Here is a 12,785-nt window from a genome sequence, read left to right as displayed (position 1 = left end):
GTAAGTGAATTGGTACATTCGCTTTAATGTGACAACTGCTGACAATCCACTATTTCTCAAGGTGCATTTTATAGTGATAAGTTTAACTTTTGTTTTGTCTGACTTTATGAAGCCAGACACTCCCCAGTATAGGATGGTTCCTAATTGAGAGTTAGCAGCTGCAGTTCTGCTTTAAAATCACAGATACAGACAGCTGATATACGTATCAGTAACATAGGTTGGGGAAAACGCCCCCTTTATTGAGCTGTGTTAACTTTTATAGACAAAATATAGGGCGGTTTTGCTCAAGCGCCATGTATTGCAAACTTATGCGTCAGAGTTACTGGAAATTATCATTGTGAGCGAGAGTTCACATTCCTTTCTTCCTTCCAGACCATCTTTCTGTCTCACTCTTATCACGTTCTGATCATCTACTAATTCAGAGACCTGTATACATAGGTGTAGTCCCACAGGTCACGGTGAAGGCAAGTAAAATCACATCACCTAGCCTTATTATTAGATAGAAAAACCAAAGACCACAATGCATGTTCCTTTGCACAAAGGGATATTAGTCCCACCTGGGTTTGCTTTTCTCCCATAAAAAGGGAATGTAGGGAATGAGATGCTAAATTATTGAAATCCCTACTGGTAAATGTGAATGGAGGTAATCCAATTAGGCCAGAAAGATAGAAGTGCATAATTGTACTCTTGAATATGTGAGCAGTGGATCCTCTGTCCTGCAGAGGTGCTGCCTAGGACCACACCAAGGTGTGTAATCTAAGGAGCCCCTGGTTTACAGCCCTAACTTTCTTTAGGTCTACATACATTGTTAATAGTCCATGTTCTTTATGCTATAGTGAATCCTTTTGCATGAAATTTGAAGCTGCCAAAGTGTCCCTTGAGAAATGGCCCATTTTAACCTGCTTTCCGGTAAACTCTCCATCTATTGCAGTAACCTTTTCATACTGGAGTCTAATGGGTAAATGTGGCACTTAAGTGAGCATCAATTGGATTTGTCTTTTACCAGCACAGCAAATGCAATAATGTAAGGTAATAAAAAATACATTTGTGGAAATGCTTTGTCACAGAGTAAAGTTTGGCTGGAGCACATGCTCTTCTGTTGGTGTTCCTTTTGTAGTCCATAACAGATCATTAAAGATGTAAAACATGGACATTTTTTCATTGCAGGGATTGGGTAATGTCCATGGAAACTATAATGCATGGTATATTTTTAAGGCTTAGAAGTTTATCTAAAATAAAACCACTGACATATATTTAGTTCTCCCTATATTTTTTTTATAGATTCTCCTTAGCCCCTCTGTTTCTCAATGGAGTCTCCTGCCCTGTCTTCCTGTATGTCCGTATTTGAATTATAATCCATGATTAGGACAGTCTGTAAGAAGCAGGTCTGTGGAGTTGGTAACCCAAAGTTCTGTCTCCGACTCATCTATTTTTTCAGACTCTATCTTTGACTACAACTTTTTCATAAATGTCCAATTGTAATAATTTACTGTAGTACAATGGTAACACTGGTCTTTTTCTCACAATTATATGAGTAATTTGGCTACTAAAATACATTTTATAAACAAATAAACTCCTGTAAGTAAATGTGCACAAATCTGGAAAACTTTGTTATACCCTTAATAATAAAAAAAAAAAATCTATGACTATTACCTCAATCAAAGACACTCTCTACACTAATAGCCCTATTTCACGGAACGATTATCGTTCATAGACTCGCTCCAACGACCGCTCGTTAACGAGCTAATGAGCACTTAACGATTTTTTTAAGCAAACGATAACACATAATACGTCTGGAAAGGTGAACTATATCTGTAGTGTAACGATTTTTTTGCGGTCGTTACATCGTTACATGGTCGTTTAAAACGTGGGGAAATGTAGGTAGACATTTCAAGAACGACTGAAAGATTTTTTATTCAACGAAAAGATTAGCGAATTATTGTTGAAAGACCAACAATTATTTTTCGATATGTTGAAAAAAAATAGTGAACAACTCAACGACGATTTCGCTGTTGTCGTTCGCTCGTTTACAGCTATTCCACAGAACGAATATTGTTAACGAGCGGTCGTTTGAGCGATTTTATGAACGATAATCGTTCGAAAAAGTTCAGTGGAATAGGGCCTTAACTTGGGCTGGTGGCAAGGCAGTAACCACACAGGAATCATCTTTAACAATTTTAGAACACACAGGAACCACATATTGCACTGTTAACTTTGTTATCTACAGTTAATATTCTAAACTTTCTATAAGAGTTGAATTATTACACAGTAGTGAAGAGATTTTGTCATTCTACCGATCCAGCCAAATCTTATCCGTGTAAAAGTGAGTGCAATAAGGGGAAAGTGAGTGCAATTAGGTTTGGGTATTGTGAATTTTACTACTGTATCCATGGCATAAATTCAAATCCATTTGTATCATGTACTGTGGGGTTTGGGCTAATTTTCAGCATGTTCATTTTGTTTCTTAAAGGGAATCTGTCAGGTTCGTGCCAGGTACAGAGCTGCAGACTCAGGTATATAGATGGTAGGAAGATACAACAAATGATGCTTTTGTCTGCTGATGGCCATTTGCAAAGCTATAAAATTGCATTTTTGATCAGAAGGTGAAGTGCCAGAGCTATCGGTCTGTAACATTTTCCTTGGAAGCTGAAGTGCCCACCTGTCTGCAGCTGTACCTGGTAGGAACCTGACAGATTCCCTTTAAATCCATGCAGAAATTGTTTGTAGCATGTGAACAGGAATATACAAACCATATTCACATGCATAGTATGTGGATTCTTGTATGATATCATGTAGAATTTATTACCCAAATGCGTATGAAATCCAGAACATATAAATGAGGCCTTCCATGGCATGTTGTAATATATCTTGCTGTATTTTTCCTGCCTTGGGAAAGGTAAGAAATTATTTTGCACTTAGATGATATGACATACTAATGTTCTTGGCATTTGTTTGTTTCACATTGAATTTGACCCTGAGAGTGAACAGAAGGCTGGGCAATGACAAATAGCATTCACTATTCCCTACTTCTGTACATCCACAGTATCATTCATAAATACAAATGTAAAAGGAATCCATTATTTAATATTAGCACTCTATGCTTTTCTATTCTTAATGTTTCCAACCACCTCTCGACCATGGACCAGAGTTATTTTTGCCTTTTTTACATGATAATTTTTTTTGATAGAAATATGCACTTACAATTGCTGGGGGTCATGAGACAACAATTTGACCCCATCTCTGTGCTTAGGTTTGCGCGTAATGTGGTAGTCACCTTGCTAGAGGGAACAGTACATGCAGGATACAATGCCCCCCTTCCCATGATATTAGTGACGCTGCATCTCACATGCATTTACACAGATCAAGGCAATAAAATCACTCAAATCTTTCCAGCCAACAATGCGAATTGAAGAGGTCCCAGAGAAATTCTACAGCTTCTGATATTTTTACTCCTTTTACCATTATAGGTCCCAAGAGACATGGCTCACAGACAAAGCCCAGACAGCATTTTGGGGCTTACAATCTAGTCAGCATATCTAATTGGATTGCAAGGTGAGTGTTTGTATAAAAATAGACAAGTACATTTTCCGCTTTGTGTCAGGGATATGATTATTAATGTTTTCCACCCTTCCGTCAATGACCGTACAAGTGTAATGTATGCCTGTGGCTTAAAGGGAGACAAAATGCTGTTTATTTAAACGTGTGACCCTCCTGGCCTCTTAAAGAGCTGATTGTCAGAGGGGTCTTGTAGGCTTGACAGACTGGCACCAGTTTACCAAAGGTTGAAAAGAGCTCTGCAAGCCTATTCATGTACTTGACTGGACTTGCATAATAGATATGTATGAAAAGGACAGTGTGAAAGACTGGGAGCAGCTCCGAATAAGCAGTTACATGATACGCTTCTTTTAGAAAAATGTGACATGGTGACAGGTATTTTTACACCTTTTTCATATTTTAAGGATCATAAAAGAAAAGGAAGGATAAATTGCAAGCAGAGGTTTTTTTTTTCAAACCTTCATCAAGGGATGTAAACCATTTCATCTACTACTTCATTTTCATTTTTTAGCCGATTTCTTTGCCTCTCTGCAGCTCTGGTCTCATTACTTTCTGTGTGTGGCCACCAGTGTGACCATATGACAAGAAAGCAGCTGTATTTCCGGCCCTTGGTAACTTACTAGTTACCACAGCTCTGTTCTGCGGTCTCCCTCCAATGACCAGCACAGAAAATATTTCCTTACATACAGCCCCAGAAATCTTAGAATTTCCCTGAATTTTCTTCTGCATTGTTCCCACCATTTTTTACTTTTTATGTATTATTTGTTCTTCATATATATACACTTCTTAGGCCTGTATATGTAAAGAGAGAGAGAAAACTGGTACTACAAAAAGATCCATTTTCTCTTTAAGGCTATGTTCCTATAACGTTTTTTCTTGTCCGTTATTTTGAGGATAGGCTGCCTGTCAGTAAAACAACAGCTGTTGGTACATTATTCTAGTTCTGATGGACTAATTGCCCTTTGAATGTGTCTTTAATTGAAAAGTCCATTGAATTTAATAGTAAAAAAGGTGAAAGGATGGTAAAAAAGTGAAAAGATGGTGAAAAAAGAAAAACTGTGTGTGAACAACTAAAAAACAACATCCGCTGTCTGCGAAAGACGTCCGAAAATAATTGACATGATCATTTTGATGTCCACACAGATAACGTCCATCATTTTATACTCTGTGTGCATTGGACACCCGTCATTCTATTGACTTCAATACATTGCAGTCAGGTAAATCGCAGCAGTAACGGACATCTTTTTAAATAGAAAAGGCAGACCCCTTTTCTCTTTTTTTGACGTTGTGTGAACATAACCCTAGAGAGATACATATTTCTATGAATTTTTATGTAGTACTATTTTCTTTCTCTTCACATATGCAGGTTTATCAAAGTGCGGGAAGTATAAATGTATCAGTGTACCTGGTGAGGAGGCCAGGAATGGAACTTGTTGGTCCACCAGAAGGTGGACCCAGAAATACACTGTATTTCTATATGGAACAGCAGGGGGCGCTACCACTGATATCAGTGTAAGATATTTTATAACAGAAACAGATTTTTTTAATCAATAACTGGGAAGTACACACAATAATTTTTGTGGGCTTACCCCTTTAAAATCAATTACAAGTTTAAACAAAAATGAATTGAGGGTACAAACCCACACACCGTATATGCAGCGTATTTACTACTGCGATACGCAGCAAATACGCAGTAAATACGCAGCAAATACGCAGCAGATTAGATCTAAATAACTGAACACAGCATCAAATCTTCACCATCACATCTGCTGCGTATTTGCTGCGTATACGGTGTGTGGGTTTATACCCTGAATGACTAAAGGAAGAGTTCAAGATGAGCAAAAATGGTGGTGGAAGAATGTAGAGAAACCAGGGGGAACCACACACAAGTGTTTTTTGTTTTGTTTTTGTATGCAAGGTCTCTTTTTTTGTTGACATCTAACCTGCTTTGCTATTTTTTGTTTGGTCACTAAAATATATGGAACTGGTGGGTTTGTTCAGTGTTCAATGAATATTATAGAGTTTACTTGTCCAATATCGTTTTACCAGGCTGATATACTGAATATTTGGTTCCATAGGCTTCATTATAATTCTGTCCTCTGATACTCTACTAGTAAGAGCGGAGATGAAGGGGTGGAGTGCACATTGCTAAGTGCTTCTGCCCCTTTTCTCTAGTGATTGGGGGTAATCTCTGCATGTCGCTATGACATGTTAAAAGTTTTTTTAAGCGACGTGTACACTTTAAGGCTGCGTTCACACTACGTATATTTTAGTCAGTATATTTCAGTCAGTATTGCAACCAAAACCAGGAGTGGATTGAAAACACAGAAAGGATTTGTTCACACAATGTTGCAATTGAGTGGATGGCCGCCATTTAATGGCAAATATTTGCTGTTATTTTAGAACAACGGCTGTTATATTGAAATAATGGCAGTTATTTACTGTTATATAGCGGCCATCCACTCAATTTCAACATTGTGTGAACAGAGCCTTTCTGTGTTTTTAATCCACTCCTGGTTTTGGTTGCAATACTGACTGAAATATACTGACTGAAATATACGTGGTGTGAACGCAGCCTAAATATGATAAATACATGCTATACAATTCTGTGTTAAGGAGTCCAGTGGACAGTGTCACTGAAGGGACAGGACTCTTTAGCATGGAAACATCAGAGATTTTAATTAATAAATTAAAATGTATACTAAAACTTTTCCCATAAAGATATATATCAATTCGCTCAACTCCTTCTGCTCTATGACATGATGCTGAAAGCTTAGGTAGCATTTTCATGTTGACGGGTTCCCTTTATGGGATAGTTAAAGTCCTGACAGAAGGTGTGATTGCTACTAATGAATTGATCCTGCCTATCCATGAAATATTAACAATAATCATCTCACCTTCTACAAGAGGGGCATTTCATCTAATCACTCACAGAGATGTCTATTATAATAAAATAATGTTACATATCTGTGGCTTTCGGCATCTAACCTTGGAAAACCAAATTCCCTTTTATGTCAGATATGTCTCTAAATCTTATCATGAGCACATGAGGACAACTAGAGGATGACTTTTGCCAGTCTTTTGTTTTCTGAATGGTAAATAGATTGTTGGTATTGGTGGCAGTTTTAATAATTTATTCTAATGAGAAGGATTTTCTCATTTTAGATTCTAAAGACACCAACTGGGATCATCCGGCGTCTGTACTTGATGCAAGTTTATGTACACTACAGCGGAATGCGAAACAATACAATACAGCATGTTACTCACTTTAAGCGTTTCTGTCTGCATGTTGCTCAAAGGCTAATGAAAGTAAGTACAAGCTGCATTATGAAAGGACATAATCGTCTCCAAAATCATTCCGTGCCACCATGACTAACACTATCAAGGGACCACATTTTGTTCTGCATGAATGTGAACAGCTGCTCCCTACTCTTTTATGTCAACACACTTTACACAGCCTCTAGTGATTTATAATACAGAGGTATCTTGGATTACGAGCAAGCCGGTGCAACTTGTAACTCGGTAAACTAGCAGAGTCTTGCAATATGAGCAGATACCCCTATGCCTACATCCTAATCCTGTATGTACTGGTTGCCACTGCTGTATTCAGTCAGACTCCGGGAGTCACTGCCTGGCTCTCACAGCTCTTACAGCAGACGTTGCACAGCCCCATTGTCGTTACATTGTTCCAGGGGGAGGCTACTAAGTCTGTGATTGCATGTAAGTGTGGCAAGCCAGCGCCCTTGTGTGACATCTACCTGGCGAATCCCATCATCTTCATGTTCTGTTGGGTCTGCCCCCTTCTTGTGTGTCCCTGCCTCCAGCTGTGGCACGTGGTGAAGGGGTGTGACTATCTACAGCAGCGTGGAGCAGAGGCAGAGAGCCCGCAAGGTTATTAAAGGCAACCAATAAGCATGATTGTGCTGATATGGTTCCAAGATGCACAGTATAGATCTACTGTGCTGCTCCCCGAGGTTACCAGCTGCGTCTACAGTGGTACCGTTACATTGGGGGAAAAAGTATTTTATTTTATTTATTTTATTTTAGTCATCTGGGCGGGAAATTGTCCATGACTAGTCAAAGCTGTCTGTCACAGAGGGTCTTCGCCCAGATGACGAATTTACACCCCTCTCCCAGACTTGCAGGCTGGAATAAAACTTTTTCCTCATGTAAAACTCCAGCTGCAGACGCGGCTGGTGCCTCGGGTAGCTGCGTAGTAGATCTATACTGTGCAGGTGGGAACCATATCAGCACAATCATGCTGATTGGTTCCCTTTAACCCCTGAAGCACCGTTATGTAATGTAACATTGACCTAGATGACAAAAGGGGGGGGGGGGTATGTTTTACTTTAGCAGCCCTAGAAAGGATTTGGTGGGGGGTGGAGGGATGGAATGCACCAGGGCTAATGAGATTATTAACCCCTGCAGCACCCTTAATAAACAGTTATCTGAACCACTATGCATTCAGGGTGAAAGGATGTTGTTGTGAAACCCCTTTGAAGAATTGGAAGGGGCTGGGATGCACTTGGCTATTATTGGGTGCATGTGGAAAGGTGGAATCAGTCATCCTTAAGAGTGCAGCCATACAAGTGTATGTAAAGCTGTCTCTGCCCTGTATTTTATGCCCAGTGTTAGCTGCCTGATAACATCCTAAACGATTTTACCCTTGCAATTCTGCTAGTGTGTACTGTGCATATACAAAAAGGATAAACTGTACTGGAATACAGTGATATTTTTGGGTTGTGGAGTGAATCCTCTGTGTTTGGCCATGTTCACAGTATGTTTAACAGCGTCCGTTGCATAACAACAGACGATGTAAAGCTGCCGGCCGGCAGGCTGCGTTTAGGACATTCCTGCAGTCAATACTTCTGTATCAGCTGCAGGAACGTTTTTTTTTTAACATTAAGTTGCGGCCACCGTCTGGTGTGCCCACAAATCAATTAGCCATTCACTTCAATGTAATGTGCACCCGCTGCCGCACATTACGTTGTGTGAACAGCTATTATTTCCAGACATCCGGTAGTAATAGGCAGGTACATTATTTTAAAATGGGTGTTAACATAACGCTGTGTGAACACAGTGGATGGCACTGCATTGACTTCAATGCAACGTTGCCCCTGCAGTAAAGAACGGACCCTGATTCCATTGCATTCTTTACTGAAGAATTATGTTGTGTGAACATAGTGATTTGTATTACAAGCACATTTCTGGAATGAATTATGCTCATAATCCAAGGTACCACTGTATATGATAGTCTCACAATCTTACACTATACAGTAGTGCCTTGGATTACGAGCATAATTCGTTCCGGGACTGTGCTTGTAATACAAATCCACTCTTAAACCAAAGCACATTTTCCCATAAGAAATCATGTAAATGCAGACAATTGGTTCCACACCCCAAAAATAATATTTTTTTATTCTGAATAACAGGTAAAGCAAATGAAACAAACATTTAGAAACAGCTGGATATATCATATAAGTTACTGTACAGTATGGCAATCAGCATGTGGTGTATAATGTATAGTAAGGGCATAAACCTGAAAAACTGCAGCAGTTTGTAGATACGGAATGGAACTGCAGATCGCCATAATGCAGTAACGTAGTACAACAGGCTAGAATTACCTCCACAGTCCTGTCCTCTGATGTAAGCCCCAGTCTGAAGTGGATCTGCTATGATTTGGAAGGTGAGAGAGTCCTCCTGGGTCAGAGTACAGTGCTGTAGACCCCGCTATGCAGACCATGCCCCTCCCATACTCCCCCCTCCCACCCAATACAGGGAGCTCTTAAATCAAAGCAATGCTCTTAAACCAAGTCACAATTTTGAAAAACTGTGAGCTCTACTTGCAAAACGCTCTTAATTCAAGTTACTCTTAAACCAAGGTACCACTGTATATTGTATTTCAGGAAAAATAAAAAGTCAAAAATAATGTGCATATTCAGTATGTCAAATCACAACTACATAGATGATCTTGTTTGAATATTTTTATCTTCCGAGGGTATTCTGGGTAAAACATTAAACATAGTAGTGTTCCATCTCAGCTAATGATTGGTTGTGTGGCCTGACATTTAGACCCAAGCAGGTGCAGTACAAACAGCTGTGGTGCTCAGTCTCCAGTATGTAAAGAATATAGAGGCATATGTAATAAATCCAAGGAAAAAAGTAGCAGATGGAGATGGTGGCACTTACAACTCAAGCCCATGTTCTTGTGATAGTTTGGTTAAACCATTGCTAGACAGCAAAACTGGAAATTGGTTTAATTTGTCTGTATTTGCCAGTACGTGATTGGAGAAGATTGATGTTAAGCGCTTCACTATAGGAAGTTGTAGAGAGACCACAAGAGATATGAAGTGTTATTATAAACACATTTATGAACATTTTCATTTGGTTGCTTCAGCGGATTATAACAAAATTATACAATCAATTAAGTGCACAAAGCAGACATGTATTTTTACTGGATTCTAAATTATAATTGATGATGTTGTCATCTTGGCTGTAAACACTAAATCAATACTGACAGGTCACTGAAGCAGTAGTCAGAAGGAATCCATAATGGACTTCAGCGGCAGAGCACTCTGCATACTATTCCCCGTGTCTTTTTTTTTCCTAGATGTGTCCAATTTGTGGATATCTTCATAGATTTTACATCTTGCTAGTCCAAGGAGAGTATCTTTTTAGAGTATGTATTTTTTTGCTATCCTGTTAAGTTTTTAAATAGTTATTTGTTTTAGTTAGACAATCAGGGCCATTACAGCCCCTATAGAATTTGACTCCTTTGGATCCACATCATTGGATATTTTAGCAGTCCATTCTCATGTCTGGCGGAGTTAGTGTGAGTCCCGCAAAAAAAACCATACATTCAGGAAATGGAGCCAACGTAGTGACCAATAGACTGCATTTCATCCCATAGACTCAATGGGCCCACTGCAAGTACACCATGGTAAATGTTGACTTAAATTTTTGCCTGTATCTTGATGTATTTTAGCAGCATAAAGCGTAATGGACACGTGAATGGTGCCTTAATAAATGAATCAGCACAAAGTGTTAGGTATATACAATAAAAAGGTAAACATTCTTTTCAAGGCTATGTTCCCACTACGGAAACATAGCGAGGAAAGACAGCCATCTCGTATGATGATATATGATCATGATAATTATTTGCAGCCGTCAATATCACAGGACTGTTGTCTTTCCCCGCTATATTCCCTTAGTGGGAACGTAGCCTAAGAGTAAAACTGGACTAGACCATGCTCCATGGCTTCTTCATACACAGCCACCAAACCTGGAACCAAGAGTAAATGTAATTATAAATAGAAATAGTAGGGGAGAATTCAGCAATGCTTACACAAGAAAATTTGAATGCAAGTTGCAAGTTTTTGAGCAAAATGGGGCTTGTGCAGCAATCCCTGACTTTTTTTTACAGAAAACTGCCCTGATAAATTACCCTCCGTGGTTTTAATAAAATTGCATTGAACCAAATAGCCTACAGCTGAACTGTATATGCAATAAGGAAAGAGCTCATGAATTCCCTCCAGAAAAGGCAAATCTCCTGCATCATTCCTGCAGTGGGAGTAGTTTATTCTGCACCTTTCAGTTCAATTATTCTTCTACCATCCTTACCTCTAATTCCTCAAGGATTCCTCTACAACAACTCAAAATTAACAGAATCAATATTCACTCAGAATACTTGTTAGCTGTGTTACAGCCATTAGGTTAGTTGTTCCTTGATATTAGTTAAATTTTTTCTATTTAGGTTTAGTTGCCCTTAAAGCGAATGTACCATTTCGCTAACTAAATTTTTTATTTTTATATATATATATATGCAACCTGGTTCGTGCCAGATCTGCAATTGTTCCCACTCTTTGCACTGGGGGTGGGCTCAGTTGTCTCCTTCCCTGGGTGACTCGCCACCATCAGAATCAAGTCTGGCTGCGTCACAGAGGAGAGGGGATATCGGGGAATTGTGGGTGCTGGGTCCGTCCCCTGCATGGGGCGAGCCGAATTGCAGATCTAGAAAATGGAGCAGATGGTGGGAGCAGTGCAGCAGGATCTACAGTTAGGGATCTACGTGCCGACGCCAACCAAGTCTCAATAGGTGAAGTTATACATAATTGTTACGGAAAAGAAACGAGTCCAGCTCCCGGCAAGGTGGAATCAAGTGCGTTGTTTATTGTATCTCCGTCACCGTACACACGTGCGGCACATAATTGTTATGCTTAAATAAACAATATATTTAAGCAAAAATATCTAGAATTTTTGAGGATTATCAGGTAAATAATTTAAAGAATGTATCTGAGACCTCTTATTCTTTAACCCTCTTATTCTTGAAAATTCAGGAAGGCCAAGTAAAAAACAGTAGCTCTGTAATTTTCAACATCTGGATAAAAGAACTACAGATTCCTGAGATTTCTCAGATTTATAATGGAGGGGTAAATTTTGGTACATAGAAAAGTAATTATTGATAGGTGCTTAGAGGGACATTTTTATTACATAATGCTCTATACTGTATATTGTTTTAATATGTCTCCTCACTTTGGTGCCATGATAGATTAGAAGCATGCCTGAAATGTCAAGCCCAATAACCATTTCTGTGCATAGTATATGGCCATGTATGGCTACTTTGGGCCTTTGGAGCTGAGTGATTAAATTTATAGATCAGATAGAACCTTGGGCTCTTCTCTTGTTTCTCTTGTTTCCACCTAGGAAAAAGCAGCAATTATGGTACATGTCATACTCTTTGTGACAAAGTGGTCTTTGCCTGTTAAATTGCTATAGTAGTCCCCTCTGTTTTTTATGTAAATACAACAACAAAAAATATTTCCCAAAAATGGATAGACTCAAAGCACAAAGGTCTAAAGAATTGAGGGGCTCTGGGTTTTTCATGAAATTAAAAAATGTTTTTTTGTCCCTTTGTAAATGTCTAGGAGATTAAACAACTCATAACTCCATTCTAATATACATCCTGTTGTTTAAAGGGGTTGTCCAGCGAAAATATTTTTCTTTCAAATCAACTGGTTTCAGAAAGTTCTATAAATTTGTAATTTACTTCTATTAAAAAATCTCAAGTCTTCCCATAGTTATTAGCTACTGTATGTCATGCAGGGAATGTTGTTTTATTTTCAGTCTGACACAGTGCTCTCTGCTGAAACAGGAACTGTCCAGGGCAGGAGAGGTTTTCTATGGGGATTCATAGAAAAACCGAGACAGAGTTCCTGTCTGGGCCAGAGTTG

The 12,785-nt window shown here is 39.0% G+C and overlaps 1 protein-coding gene across 2 annotated transcripts in view; it reads left to right on the top strand.

Moving 5' to 3' along the window:
- Positions 1-934: 934 nt before the first annotated feature.
- The window catches only part of OTUD7A (OTU deubiquitinase 7A), a 109,651-nt gene continuing 97,800 nt past the window's right edge, over positions 935-12,785 (top strand). The window contains exons 1-3 of one of the 2 annotated variants that reach the window (XM_069981945.1): positions 935-1,024; positions 3,468-3,552; positions 6,721-6,864. The gene's annotated coding sequence lies outside the window, so the exon portion shown is untranslated. Of the gene's footprint in view, positions 1,030-3,467; positions 3,553-6,720; positions 6,865-12,785 lie in introns of both variants that reach the window. The other variant, XM_069981944.1, reaches the window with a different exon arrangement.

This window comes from Dendropsophus ebraccatus, chromosome 1 (assembly GCF_027789765.1).
Source record: "Dendropsophus ebraccatus isolate aDenEbr1 chromosome 1, aDenEbr1.pat, whole genome shotgun sequence".
Lineage (NCBI taxonomy): Eukaryota > Metazoa > Chordata > Amphibia > Anura > Hylidae > Dendropsophus > Dendropsophus ebraccatus.
The sequence above is the reverse complement of the archived record's forward strand: the minus strand, read 5'-3'. Positions and strand labels throughout refer to the sequence as shown.